Here is an 11802-nt window from a genome sequence, read left to right as displayed (position 1 = left end):
TCGCCCTCTTGAGTAGCGCATAGAAATTGTTAATGGCTGGAAATATTGAGTGCATGAATCTCAAAGCAAGAGTGTCTATGTGGTACCTCCAGCAACTCCATTGCCCCATGCTGTGGTGATATTATGGCTCTCATCTGTGGACCCAGAGGGCAGGCAACGCTTGTGGCTTTATAGCCCACAAAACCAGAGAGCAGCACTCCAGCCATTTGTGTACAAACACACTGCAATTAAAGCACATAAAAGAGCCATGCTCTATAATTCCACCAAGGGCTGTAGCCTGATGCAATCAGTTTATTCCACCTACAACATAAAAAAACCCCAACATGGTTACACAAGAGTACATTTTATCAATTATTGATTTATGAACATCCGAGGCTTCCTTCAGATGTTACTTAATGGTTTCCCCCTCTTTTTTATCATCTCCGCGCTGTGCCGGGAGTGGTTCTTACACAGTGGCACAAGTCTATACTGCTTAAAATTCCACATTCTTCAATAGATTACCCCATTAAGCATTATGTTTTCCAGGCTGTATAGATTAAAGTAATTAAGGTTGTCCTCAAAGACCTAGCACTTTGATTATGGAATCATTCTCCCGCCTGGAGCGCATTTGAGGTGATTTGCTATAATATTGTCTTCGGGAATTTAGTGGTCATAACATTGTGAAAGTGGCAAGATATGGTGGTCTTTGGAAGCAGGGAAATGATGTCCTGCTCCGGTCCTTTATTTTATTTTACTTTTGTTTATTTTTTTGCATTCTTGCGCATCGCTTTGCATCAAGCAGCGGTCTCAAAGCAGTTCCATCCAAACAAAAGTATGAAGAGGAATTGCAAAAGAAGAAGATATAAATATAATTTTTAAAAAAATAGCAAATGCAGTGAAAGCAATATAAAACACATTAGGACTAGAGGTTGAATATGAGTAAACTAAACATGGCCTCCAAACACACACACACACACACACACACACACACACAATTGGCCTATTGTTGTTGTTCAGTCGTTCAGTCGTGTCCGACTCTTCGTGACCCCATGGACCAGAGCACGCCAGGCATGCCTATCCTTCACTGCCTCTCACAGTTTGGCCAAACTCATGTTAGTAGCTTCGAGAACACTGTCCAACCATCTCATCCTCTGTCGTCCCCTTCTCCTTGTGCCCTTCATCTTTCCCAACATCAGGGTCTTTTCCAGCGAGTCTTTCAACTTTTTGTGTTGAATATATGCTATGGTAATTTATTAGATACCTAATATGTATCTAAAGCCATTTGCACATAACAAAATATGTGTTTTATAAAAATAATTGTTGAACTGAAATACAATTACGCAGAAGTATATTGACAGTGGAATAATTATTAAGCTCTAACTGTATGTAGGTTTTATTTCATTTGTTTTTTATCTTATATTTTGGAAATGTACATCCAGGTGTTTTTTTCCCCTTTAATTTTTGGGGGGTCCCCAATAGAGGGGGCCCTAAGCTATAGCTTGTTTAGCTTATACGTAAATCCGGCACTGTGAGCAACCACACTGCCCCCTTAAATATGTGCACTGGCCCCTTCCCTCCTCCCCCTCCCCCATTCCCTGTTTACTCTCTTCTTCTTTTTTTGGCTCCTTTTTAGGACTATTCTTTTAGTATTGTTAAATTATGTATAGGCTGTATGCAGAAGTGTGTGTGTTTTTATGTTGTGAATTCGTCATGTGTTTTGTTGAGTTATGTATATAATGTGTGGTGATTTTGCTATTTAATAAAATAAAATATTAAAAAAATATGTGCAATGGACATGGAACAGTGATCACCAATGTGCCCATTGGTAGTTCCTATGGCACCCACAAAAGGTTTCAGCAATTATCTCCTCAAGAATCCACAAGGTTTGTTCTTCCGCCTTATTTGCACTGACTTGACTTCTTCTACTTTGAACATGCTCCCTTAAACTATGGCTACCTTTCAATGGATGCCAGGTTTGGCCACCCACTCACCTTTGCATTCTGAACAGAGGAGAGGTGTGATGATGATGATGATGATGATGATAATAATAATAATAATAATAATAATAATAACAACAACAACAACAACAACAACAACAACAACAACAACAACAACTTATTATTTGTACCCCACCCATCTGGCTGGGTTTCCCCAGCCACTCTGGGCGGCTTCCAACAAAGATTAAAAATACATTAAAATGTCACACATTAAAAACTTCCCTAAACAGGGCTGCCTTCAGATGTCTTCTAAATGTCAGCTAGTTGTTTATCTCTTTGACATCTGATGGGAGGGCGTTCCACAGGGTGGGTGCCACTACCAAGAAGGCCCTCTGCCAGGTTCCCTGTAGCTTGGCTTCTCACAGTGAGGGAACCGCCAGAAGGCCCTCGGTGCTGGACCTCAGTGTCCAGGCAGAACGATGGGGGTGGAGGCACTCCTTGAGGTATACTGGACCGAGGCCATTTAGGGCTTTAAAGGTCAGCACTAACACTTTGAATTGTGCTTGGAAACGTTGTGGGAAACACGATGAGATCCTCCCTGTGAGTGAGTGTGGTAATGACTTCCTCCGTTGATAAGGAAGGAAGCATATGATCCAATTTGTTTTCCAGTCCCTTTTCCTACTATTTTAGAGGTGGCAGCCATTTTGTGTGGGCACTTTCTCAAAGCCACAAATGTGCCCACTGGCCCAGAAAGGTAGGTAACCCCTGTACTACGGAAAGTGATGTTGAAATCTGGTAATCCGATGTCCATTTCCCATTTACAGGAAATTTTCACGGTGACACTGAAGATTGTATAAACAATGGGGCCTTCTCTTCTCCTTCAATCACACATTTATGTCTGGGATTTCTTTGTCTAGGATGTGTGAATTGCTTTTTAACTTCATTGAATGGAATCCATCACCTCCTACCCTTTTCAAGTCAGAGAATCTAAAAGACTTAGTCTGGTCATTAATCAGCCCCCAATCATTAAGCACAATTAAACCCTATAATCATAGTTATAATTATTGGTAGATTAATTTTTCAATTATTAATTAAAAGTCTTAATTAAAAGCTTTTTAAAGAGCGAATACTAAAGTTTGACTAATCATTTTACAGTTTATCCAGTGGGTGCTAATATTGCATTCATTTCCATTTGAATTTTGTAGCCCTCCACTGAGTTTAAGATCATCAAGAAGTTAAGCCAACATTTCTCCACCCACCCCTTAACATAACAGCTAAAGTTGGGTTTTTCAGCTTCTTTTAGTTTGGCTCTTAAGAACAGAAAAGAAATATGGCCTTCCGGTTTAATTTGGGCAATCCAAGAGTTGTTACCTGAATCCTTAGGTAAAGGGTAAAGGGACCCCTGACTGTTAGGTCCATTCACGGACGACTCTGGGGTTGTGGCGCTCATCTCACTTTACTGGCCGAGGGAGCTGGTGTTTGTCCACAGACAGCTTCCGGATCATGTGGCCAGCATGACTAAGCTGCTTCTGGCGAAACAGAGCAGCACACGGAAATGCCGTTTACCTTCCCGCCAGAGTGGTACCTATTTATCTCCTTGCACTTTGATGTACTTTCAAACAGCTAGGTTAGCAGAAGCAGGGACCGAGCAATGGGAGCTCATTTGAACTGCCGACCTTCCGATAGGCAAGTCCAATGCTCAGTGGGTTAGACCACAGCGCCACCCGCATCCCTACCTGAATCCTTAAGAGTAATTAAATTACTTCCTCACTTTTTTATCATTCCACAGCAATGTCATGACTATCTATGCAATATAACCTCTGAATCCCATCCCCACCCTGTAACTCTTAGAGGTGGAAGACCTCCTGCTAACCCAAGGACAAAAGAAGAAATCTGCTGAATTGGACCAAGAGCCCAACTAGTTCAGCATCCTGTTCTCACAGTGCCCCCCCCCCCGATGCCTGTGGAAAACCATCAGGCTGCACCTTGTAACAGCTCAGAATCAGAAATCTCTGAGGGTACTGCTGTTTAACAATGTCCAACAACATCCCACTTCAGCATTTCAATGGATAATAATAATAATAATAATAATAATAATAATAATAATAATAATAATTTATTTATACCCCACCCATCTGGCTGGGTTTACCCAGCCACTCTGGGCGGCTTCCAACAAAATATTGAAATACAATAGTCTGTTAAACATTTAAAGCTTCCCTAAACAGGGCTGCCTTCAGATGTCTTCTAAAAGTCTGGTAGTTGTTTTTCCCTTTGACATTTGTTGGGAGGGCATTCCACAGGGTGGGTGCCACTACCAAGAAGGCCCTCTGCCTGGTTCCCTGTAGCAAGGCATCTCGCAGTGAGGGAACCACCAGAAAGCCCTTGGAGCTGGACCTCAGTGTCTGGGTTGAACGATGGGGAAGAGACGCTCCTCCAGGTTTACTGGACTGAGGCCGTTTAGAGCTTTAATGGTCAGCACCAACACTTTGAATTGTGCTCAGAAACATACTGGGAGCCAATGTAGGTCTTTCAAGACCCATGTTATGTGGTCTCGGCAGCCGCTCCCAGTCACCAGCCTAGCTGCCGCTTGAGTTACTCAAGAGACAGTTTGTAGATGTAATTGGCTAACTTTGGATAAAAGCACTATGAACAAGTTCTTTTTGAATGCCCTACTGCCTTGGCCACAAGAGGAAAGCAGTAGGTTAACCTCACTTTGTAAAAATGGAAAGAGCAGGGAGAACCAAAAAGTTGCATAAAAGGGGGGGGGGAGTTCTAAAAAGGCAATGCCGTATCCAGCAAATCTTTAAGTATTTCAACAAGCGAAGGGTGGGTAAAGTAATAACTATACTTCCAATATGACCCAAAAATAAAAATAAAAAAATGAAGTCAATTTCTTTTTTGTCAGTTCCTCTGGCTCTTCCTTGATCTATGAGCCCTGAGTTGTGTTGACAGCACATACAGCTAAGTTAGATAGTCTGTGAAGTTCGTGACATACTTTGGACACTGGATGAGCTCAAATGCCAACTGAGCGATAACAAAAGATGGGCTGGCTCCATAAATTTACTTTGTGTCAAACCTTGATACTCCTGAGAATGGCAGGAATCAATACCGTCAGAAACATCCAATCATCAAACAAATAGATAAAGCCCTCTCAAAATATCAAAGCAAGGATGGTCTTACGATTCATTCCCCAGAAATGGAAGGTCCAGAATTGTGGAGCTGCTTCTGCAGATGGCGTGGTATTACGAGACTTCTTAAAACTAATTGTTTATTAGCATAGCTCTTTGTGTGCATGTGTTCGGTTCACAAGATTCGTTAGAATCCTTATCTCTTTCCTTTTCATTTCAGTCCTGAGGGTGAGGATTCTTCTTCCCACAGTATCTCCTGTACTCCACCAAATGTTCAGGAAATTCCCTGAAATAAAACTGTGAGCCAATTCTGATTTTCATAATGTGTGTGTGTGTGTGTGTGTGTGTGTGTGTGTGTGTGAATGGATCTATGCAGAGAAAAAAATGTGTTGGAATACTTTGAGGAGTTATATACAAGTTCTATTTTATTTGTGGAGTTGGAAGGGACCCCAATGGACATCTTGTCCAAACCCTTGCAGTGCAGGAATAGTTGTAAAAAAAAAAAAAAAATGAATTCTCTCTCACACACACATACACACAAACACACACACATGCCTTGTGCAGCTGCCAGAAACAGCACGAAACTGGACCTCTAATGCATTCAGGATCATTCTTGTCATTCAGGATCTTTCATTTCCTCTTTCAGATTTTCCCAGGGGGCTTTGATGCTAATCCATTTCACACTTCCAAAACATCTGTTCTTCAGGCTTCCTTATCTCTTCTCAGAGCATTCAAATAATAGTGCAAGCACACGTGCGCGCGCGCACACACACACATACATACACACACACACACACACACACACACACACAGCTAGCTTTGTGCAATTCCTCAAACAGGAATTATTAATATTACTAGTATTAATTACCTGCTCTTTACCCCCAAGATCCCAGGGCAGGTTACTAGAATTAAACACAATATTAAAAACAACTCAGAAGGATCGGGTTTAGGGATATCCACTGATGTTTTAACATAGTATATAATAGATATAGGGGACGTGGGTGGTGCTGTGGTCTAAACCATGGAGCCTAGGGCTTGCCGATCAGAAGGTTGACGGTTCGAATCCCCGTGACAGGGTGAGATCCGGTTGCTCGGTCCCTGCTCCTGCCAACCTAGCAGTTTGAAAGCACGTCAAAGTGCAAGTAGATAAATAGGTACCGCTCCGGCGGGAAGGTAAATGGCATTTCCATGCGCTGCTCTGGTTCACCAGAAGCGGCTTAGTCATGCTGGTCACATGACCCGGAAGCTGCACGGCGGCTCCCTCGGCCAGTAAAGCGAGATGAGCACCACAACCCCAGAGTCATCCGCGATGGGACCTAATGTTCAGGGGTCCCTTTACCTTTATTATGGATATAGAGTGGGATGCAACTAATGAGCTCTACCAGTGAATCGGAGAATGCTTTTGCAATATCCCTAAACTCCCCCCCCACACACACACACTTCCAAGATAGATTATTCAATGAATGTTGCACAAGTCCACTTTGTAGCCATAAATGTAGAAATGGCTGCTTAGAAAGAGAGATAGAGAAATGCAACATAGCCATTTTTCCTCATTCATGCATGCTATGAAAAAAAATGAACATTTGGAGACCAAAGCAGTGCTTTGACTGTATATGAACTGGTTCAAAGTAAACCATACAGGGGGGAAAGCAACCAGATACTTATATACAGTGTGGGGAGGCACATTTAGAAATAATAATAATAATAATCAAGACTCCATGCACTCTGCTCTCGTCCCCCTGTCAGGAATGAGACAGCTCTCAGTGAAGGTTGGCAGCAGGCTGCGGAAAGCAGCCAGGAGAAGAGAAGCTTAGGGGTTAAACAGGCTGAACAGCAGCCCGCTCTGTCTCCTCCACCCCTAGGAATACCAGTTGCCAAGCGAATGACTGATAACGGGGGAGAAAGGGAACACAGCCAAGGCGAGCAAACCGGCAGGGAAATACACAGTGACAGTTTGTCAGGAAAGGAGGAAGCCGAAGCTAAGCCACGCAGTCCACGGAGTCGTCGTCTGGGAGAGTTGTTAGACATGAAGCAATACAAAAGGCACAGGATGCCGGTTCAGTATATTCTGTAGAAACTGGAAGGAAAGTTCAGAAGGGTCACATGACTGGTGATGTCGGAGGTTCGTTACAGTAGGAGGTTCATTACAGGAGTTATCTGTTTGTTTTGGCAATAAATCCTCTTTTTTAATTACCTACATGTACTGTGGGTTAATTACCTACTCAGCTGCTACTGTGGGTTAAACTACAGAGCCTAGGTCTTGCCGATCAGAAGGTCAGCGGTTTGAATCCCTGCGATGGGGTGAGCCCACCTAAGCAGTTCAAAAGCATGCCAAAGTACAAGTAGATAAATAGGCACCGCTCCAGCGGGAAGGTAAACGTTGTTTCCATGTGCTGCTCTTGTTCGCCAGAAAGCGGCTTAGTCATGCTGGCCACATGACCCAGAAGCTGTACGCTGGCTCCCTCAGCCAGTAACGCGAGATGAGCGCCGCAACCTCAGAGTCGGACACGACTGGACCTAATGGTCAGGGGTCCCTTTACCTTTACTGTGTTATCAAGCTGAGAACCTGGACTCCTGATACCCCCTTTCTTCTCACACAGCGCAGCCCTGCCTTCTGCCTACCCCTCAGAGCTGGCGCGTCACACAGGGCTCAGCCTTGGCAGCAGCAGCCTCCCCTCCTCCTTGCCCATTCTCCAGCAGCCACTATGAGCTGCCCCAGGGAGGAGGCCAGCAGCTACCTTGCAGCTGTCCCTGCTGCCTCTGCCACTCCTCTCCAATCTTAGCCTTGGAGGCACTGGTGGGGGGAAATAGGGACTTTCTGGGATCAAATCAGAAGGTTTCATAATTCCAGCACTGATTGTAGAAAATTGGTGGGACACTTGAATATATACATTCTGCTCCATGAATCGACCAAGCATAAGAGCCTGGTCTACGCACAGCAGAAAGCCGAACAAGATGGGTAGATTGCAGCGATGGGAGCCTGGGATGAAATGCTTCATATTCTGGTTGGTGATGACAGGGTTCCAGGAAGGCTTTTCTTATGAGTGTGGGGCTAGCAATCCAGAGGTTCTTCACTTCCCGAAATAAATATGAAACCTCAGAGTCCAGGGCCCCTAGCGGCTTCAAGCCTGATACATTAGGAACCTCTGCACCCACCTTCGATCAACCCTGGTCCCTTAGGCTAAGTAGAGGGGCCACATTTTGCCTCTGGCCTGAGAGCCAGAGGGGCATAGTGGTTAGAGTGTTGGACTAAGACTTGGGGCACCAAGGTTTGAATCCTCACTTGGCTGTGAAGCTCACTGGGTGCCAGCCGAGGGAGCTGGTATGCAGCTTCTGCGTCATGTGGCCAGCATGACTAAGCTGCTTCTGCTTCTGGTGAAACCAGAGCAGTGCACGGAAATGCCGTTTACCTTCCCGCCGGAGTGGTACCCATTTATCTACTTGCACATTGACATGCATTCAAACTGCTAGGTTGGCAGGAGCAGGGACCGAGCAACGGGAGCTCACCCCATCGTGGGGATTCGAACCGCCCACCTTCTGATCGGCAAGCCCTAGGCTCTGTGGTTTAACCCACAGCTCCACCTGCATCCCTTCACAAGGTTGTAGTGGGGATTAAATGAGGAGGAGAACCACCTAAACCACCTTGAGCTCTGTGGAGGAAAAGGTGGGCTATGAACACAATAAATGAATAAATACATTGAATTTTGGTTCTACCCAACTTTAGAGAAACTGGGTGCCAGCCTAAGCTGCTTTGCAGGGTTGTTGCAGGGATTACATGAGGGCAGGGATACCCACGTGTGCCTTGAACTCCTTGGAGAAAAAGGTGGGCTAGAAATGCAATGAGCAAAACCCTACCCTCTTGGTAAAGGGCAGAGCCTCCTCTCCCAAGGTAGTCCTCAAGACTATAGCACAGGAGAGGAGGCATAATTGATGGCCTGTTTCTCCTAAGCCTCTAATTACTCTTTAGCAATCTTTTGACAGTCTGTTGTTAGGTAAGAATGGGGGGGAGGACGTAAAGGGACCCCTGACAGTTAGGTCCAGTCGCGGACGACTATGGGGTCACGGTGCTCATCTCGCTTTACTGGCCGAGGGAGCCGGCGTACGGCCTCCGGGTCATGTGGCCAGCATGACTAAGCCGCTTCTGGCAAAACCAGAGCAGTACACGGAAATGCTGTTTACCTTCCCGCCATAGTGGTACCCATTTATCTACTTGCACTTTGACATGCATTCAAACTGCTAGGTTGGCAGGAGCAGGGACCGAGGAACGGGAGCTCACCCCATTGTGGGGATTTGAACTGCCGACCTTCTGATCGGCAAGCCCCAGGCTCTGTGGTTTAGACCACAGCGCCACCCCTGTCCCAGGAATGGGGGGAAGTTCATCTCTAAATGATTTCAAGGCCAGGCGTATTAAGAACATCTGGTGGAGGTTTTATTGGGTTTTTTTTTGGTGAGCGAATCTCACCAGTCCTTCCATCTGGTGCTCTCTTCCTCCCCCTGCCCCAGAAGTGCAAGGCAGGTGTGAATGAAGAGGAACCTGGGAGAGGCGAAAGAGGGAGGCCCTGATTTCTTCCCTTCAGAAATTAATTCCAAAGCTTTGTCGCTTGACTGCATGAAAGCGAATCGCCATGATGTGGTGGGGGGGGGGGAGAGAGAGAGAGAGAGAGAGAGAGAGAGAGAGAGAGAGAGAGAGAGAGAGAGATTCTTCACAACCATTGCTGCTGGTTGGAGTCTAGGATTTCCAGCTGTGAACAAAGAAGACATATTCTTTAGGAGGAAAGTGGGGGGGGAGGGAAATAGTCCTTCCAGATGAGGGGGCTGCTCTTTAGATAAATGACCCCGTAGATGGAAAGAGAATGTAAGTCGACTGGTTTCTGAAGGAGACCCCCGGCCAGCGTTTTAGAACGCTGTTGGTGCCGCAGTGCTGGCACAGCAGGGACGCCTGACTGGAGGTGCCAGAGACAGAGAGGCTCTTTCAAAAAATGGGAACAGGCCAGTGCTGTCAAGTATCCCGTTTTCCCTGGGATTCTCCCTTATTTCAAGCAGTTTCCCGCTGCTCTCCCTTATTTTTTATTTCCCTTGAATTTCCCGTTTTTAATGGAAGCAGCTCCTCCCCTGCTGGCCAGGGACTGGGTGGGAAGACCTCGCCTATTTGGAGAGAAAAGCCTCAGCCCTCAAAGCAAGTGGGAGCCGTTTCCCGTGCTTACAGGGGGGTGTATTCCTCCCCCTGCATCAGCCCCTTTCCGTTGCCTCTGATAGGGTTAGCTGGCGGGCAGAGCAGCTGCTGCTTCCTGTCCTGTTTTTATGGGATCAGACAAGAAGACGATGGGGCTCCATCACGCGGAGCACATGGTTGCCCTCCTCTTTGCTGGCTGTCCTCCTCTTTGCTCCGCTCTGAACCCGAGCCCACTTGGAGTTTACATTGCTGCTCTGCCCACTTTTGCTTCTGGCTCCGCCCACCACTGACATGTGACTGTCCCTGGGATAGGTGAGACTGCTGATCCCTTATTTTTAAATCCGAAACTTGACAGCTATGGAACAGGCAAAGGTTGGAAAAAGCAAGAGGAGAGGAGAAGAAAAAACAAAGCAGAAGGAAATATACAACAACAACAACAACAACAACAACAACAACAACAACAGACACATAAAATCTATGTCTAGTCCAACCCCCTGTAATGCAAGAATCACAGCTCAAGAATCCCTGACAGATAGCCACCAAACCTCTGGAGCAGCAGAAAGCAAGATTATTCCATCTTCCATGGGACAGCCCTTCAGATATTTGAAGATGGCTATCACATCACCTCTCATAGAATCACAGAATCACAAAGTTGGAAGGGACTCTTACGGTCATCTAATCCAACCCTCTGCAATGCAGGAATGCCAGCTAAAGCATCCATGGCAAATGGCCATCCAAACTCTGCTTAAAAACCTCCAAGGAAGGAGAGTCCACAGCCTCCCAAGAGAGACTGTTCCACTGTTGAAGAGTTGTTACTGTCAGAAAGTTATTCCTGGTCTTTAGCCGGAAACTCCTTTCTTGTAAGTTGAAGACATTGGTTTGAATCCTACCCTCCAGAGCAGGAGAAACAGCAGCAGCAACAGGAAGAAGAAGAAGAAGAAGAAGAAGAAGAAGAAGAAGAAGAAGAAGAAGAAGAAGAAGAAGAAGAAGAAGAAGAAGAAGAAGAGCAGCAGCAGCAACAACAACAACTGCCCCCAGCTCTTTTGAAGAGCTATTCCTCTTTAAGTTCTACAAAAGTGGCAACCAACAACTTTAGGAAGTTGGCCCTGTTGACTCATTCAAAGCCACAAACTGCACAGTCTTGTTTTGCATGTTAATGGGCTTTGATTTGTTGCTCGTTGCCACCCCAAAGGTTCTGAGTAGGTACCATAAACCATAAATACACCGGAAAAGCAGAACAAATTTGGACGAATATGGTATGAGCCAGTGTGATGCAGTGGTTAAAGTCTCTGAGTGGTTAGAGAGTCTAGGGTAGATGGTTGCAAAGTGGCATTTCTGCAGGAATCCGCAACCCAATTCCTTGCAGCACTTGCAGAGCAACAAGTCTCGGGACTGGGCTGTAAAGCAATTTCTGTCCACTGTTTCTAAAGGGTTTGCTAATGATTAATAGGTGGTGTAAGCATGCTCCCGACATCAAGGGTGTGTGTCTTAGACACACTTGATAGTTGTTGGAAAGCTCATCTGTCAGAAATAGTTATAGATGGCTCCAAGCCTTGGAGCAAACAGTCTATTGACCTGGAGTCAA

This window comes from Lacerta agilis, chromosome 11, assembly GCF_009819535.1.
Source record: "Lacerta agilis isolate rLacAgi1 chromosome 11, rLacAgi1.pri, whole genome shotgun sequence".
Taxonomy (NCBI): Eukaryota; Metazoa; Chordata; class Lepidosauria; order Squamata; family Lacertidae; genus Lacerta; species Lacerta agilis.
The sequence above is the reverse complement of the archived record's forward strand: the minus strand, read 5'-3'. Positions refer to the sequence as shown.